At 40.6% G+C, this 3677-nt stretch overlaps 1 pseudogene; it reads left to right on the top strand.

The window, feature by feature from the left end:
* The first annotated feature begins 734 nt into the window (after positions 1-734).
* On the top strand, positions 735-2052 carry LOC114636114 (annotated as a pseudogene).
* The last annotated feature ends 1625 nt before the right edge of the window (positions 2053-3677 follow it).

The following is a 3677-nucleotide window of genomic DNA, read 5'->3' as shown; positions in this document are numbered from 1 at the left end:
GTGTGCTGGATCACTCCCAGTCAAAGTGTGAAAATTCTGGCAACTTTTAGTGACAGGTACATGAGGAAGGCATGCTAATTGTCTTAAGATACCACACATTCATACAAGGCTCCTGTGAATTCAGGAACCAGCTACAGGATCAATGATTGTCAGTTCAAAACAGATTTGTCACCTCGCATCAAGAATAACATTTCAGATTAGGCCCATCAGATGACATATACAATTGAGAAAACCCTCCTTTGTAAATGTGGAAAAAGAAAAAAAGAAAAAGGTGAACATCCGGGTCAGTAATGTTGGGAGGAACCTTACTACTAGCAGGAGTGGATAGACCCTGCCCCAAGGTTAACATGCATCTGCTAGAGAGTGTGTCTCTACAAGATTAAGAGGGTTAGTTAATGCTGGTCTTTTACTGCTGGAGATCTCAGAGCATACTGAAGAAGAGTTTCTTCCAGTGCTTTATTCTTGTGAAAATCCCTAGAAAGAATCTCATTACTGAGAGTAACAGTGAATCATTGTGTGGGACAAGAAACCTTGTGCATTTCCAGCCTGGTGCTGTAATATCAAAGATAAAAAGAATCAAGAGGCCCCATGTGAGCAGATTGCAACATATGCAGCTGCCTGGAGAGAGAGAGCCGGTGTCCTATGTCAGAACTGCCGCCACAGGGGAGCCTCCGCTGGGGAGGAGCAGCTGCTACCGCCCAGGACTGGGCCCTTAGGGAGGAGGCGGCGAGAAGATGGCGGAAGACCCCAGTGCTGCTGATAGGAGCGTGGAGATCTGGAAGATCAAGAAGCTCATTAAGAGCTTGGAGGTGGCCTGCGGCAACGGCACAAGCATGATATCGCTGATCATTCCTCCCAAAGACCAGATTTAACAAGTGGCAAAAATGTTAGCAGACGAGTTTGGAACTGCATCTAACATTAAGTCACGAGTAAACCGCCTTTCAGTCCTAGGAGCCATCACATCTGTACAACAGAGACTCAAACTTTATAACAAAGTACCTCCAAGTGGTCTGGTTGTTTACTGTGGAACAACTGTAACAGAAGAAGGAAAGGAAAAGAAAGGTAACATTGACTTTGAACCTTTCAAACCAATTAATACATCATTGTATTTGTGCGACAAGTTTCATACAGAGGCTCTTACAGAGTTACTTGCAGATGACAGCAAGTTTGGTTTTATTGTAATAGATGGCAGTGGTACTCTTTTTGGCACGCTCCAAGGAAACACTAGAGAAGTCCTGCATAAGTTCACTGTGGATCTCCCAAAGAAACACAGCAGAGGAGGTCAATCAGCCTTGCGTTTTGCCCGTTTAAGAATGGAAAAGCGACATAACTATGTTCGGAAAGGAGCAGAGACTGCTGAGCAGCTGTTTATTTCTGGAGACAAAGTGAATGTGGCTGGTTTGGTTTTAGCTGGATCAGCTGACTTTAAAACTGAACTAAGTCAATCTGACATGTTTGACCAGAGGCTGCAATCTAAAGTTTTAAAATTAGTTGATATATCCTATGGTGGTAAAAATGGATTCAACCAAGCTATTGAATTATCTACTGAAGTTCTCTCAACGAATGAACGTGAAGTTCATTCAAGAGAAGAAATTAATAGGGCGATACTTTGATGAAATTAGCCAGGACACAGGCAAGTACTGTTTTGGAGTTGAAGATACACTAAAGGCTTTGGAAATGGGAGCTGTAGAGATTCTAATAGTCTATGAAAATCTGGATATAATGAGATATATTCTTCATTGCCAAGGCACAGAAGAGGAGAAAATTCTCTACTTAACTCCAGAACAAGAGAAGGGTAAATCTCACTTCACAGACCAAGAGACTGGACAGGAACATGAACTGATAGAGAGCATGCCCCTCTTGGAATGGTTTGCTAACAACTATAAAAAATTTGGAGCTACACTAGAAATTGTCACAGATAAGTCACAAGAAGGATCACAGTTTGTGAAAGGATTTGGTGGAATTGGAGATATCTTGCGGTACTGAGTAGATCTCCAAGGAACGGAATACCAAGGAGGAGATGATGAATTTTTTGACCTTGATGACTACTAGGTAGTTGACATGTGTCCGGCAAAACGTGCCTCACCTTCCAGCATTCAACCCAAGGAGCATACCCGTGGTGGAATCCAAACATATCCCTGCCTTACAATTGGAACATTTCTAGAACTTAAGCATTGGATACTGAAAAGAAAAGCAAAACAAAACCAGACCCAACCCTACACTATGGTTTGTCGTGGTGTCTGTCAGTGCAGCAGCCTACAACTAAGTCCCTAAATGCCACTTTGGACTAATTTAAAAAGAATCCCAGTTTTTACTTTTACTTGATGGTAAAATTGGTTGCTCTTGTATTTTATGAAAAAAAAAAAGTTTTTTTTTTTAACCTTCATACACAGAAGCAAAATACTTTAACTGCTGTAAACCTTCAAAAGTTAGTAGAAGTGAGATCATACTGGTTTGTTTCTTCCTTTGATCGAAGAATAACTAAATTGCTGCATTTTGCAGTGACCCATTTACATGGCATTCTCGGCTGAGACTGCACAAGAAGAAATATATGTGAACTATTGGAACTGTTTCTCTCTTGGTCTCTGTTTAATGTTGAAAGGGTGAGCTAATAGGAGACAATTTCAGCCTCACTCCCTCACATTCCCCCACTCCCAGACTGTCCGTTTCAAAGGTGCAGGTTGTATTGTAAAGTCAGACTGAGTGCTGAAACATTGGGGCCAGTGCACTTTTGACATTCATCAGTGTGGAGGCATATTTGTGCCTGGCATTTTGGAGCCCTTTGTGGCATTAGCATTACTGAGGCTCCCTGTAATCTCAGCCTACTAGAAACCAGTCTGGGATGGACACGATGGGGCTTCTGTGCTATTGCTGGGATTGGGAGAAATAAAACATGCAATTTAAGTGGAACAAAAAAAAATCAAAAAACAAAACAAAAACAAAAAACAAACAAAACAAAAGGATAAAAAGAATCTACTGTCACATGATCTTTATGTGAGTGTGGGTGCAAGGTCTTGCCCTACAGAACCTAAGACATCTGGTTTTCCATTCCTCACTTAATCTGGGATCTCTATCTGATGTCCTCATATAAGTATATTATGTCAGGAGCTATAACAGTACAAGGTGAACACTAGCAGGCGATCTTCCTAAAATAGTGTGCTTCAGATTATTATTCAATCTGTGACAGATCCTCTCTTATTAAGCAAGGCCCTAAGAGAATTCATTTTAGGAAAGATTCCTGCTACTAATATGCTTTTTTTGTTATTATTAAACATATATAACAATCACTAAGTAATAGCTCACCCCTTTGGAGCAAATCTCTGCAAATCTATGAAGATGTCCTATCTTGTAGTGATGCTATACAGACAAATAGATGACTTCTTTTTTTTTTTTTAAAGATTTATTTATTTATTATATATGAATACACTGTAGCTGTCTTCAGACACACCAGAAGAGGGCATCAGATCTCATTACAGATGGTTGTGAGCCACCATGTGGTTGCTGGGATTTGAACTCAGGGCCTCTGGAAGTGCAGTCAGTGCTCTTAACCACTGAGCCATCTCTCCAGCCCAATAGATGACTTCTTAAGTCTTAACAATGTTCCCATAAGAATTTCTAAAATTATATCAGTGATTATTAAGCCCTTTTATAGTGGGACTGCTATTATGTCCTTTTCT

Source organism: Grammomys surdaster, unplaced genomic scaffold (assembly GCF_004785775.1).
Source record: "Grammomys surdaster isolate TR1022 unplaced genomic scaffold, NIH_TR_1.0 122158, whole genome shotgun sequence".
Lineage (NCBI taxonomy): Eukaryota > Metazoa > Chordata > Mammalia > Rodentia > Muridae > Grammomys > Grammomys surdaster.
Note: the sequence above shows the minus strand (reverse complement) of the source record. Positions and strands in the feature narration are given on the sequence as shown.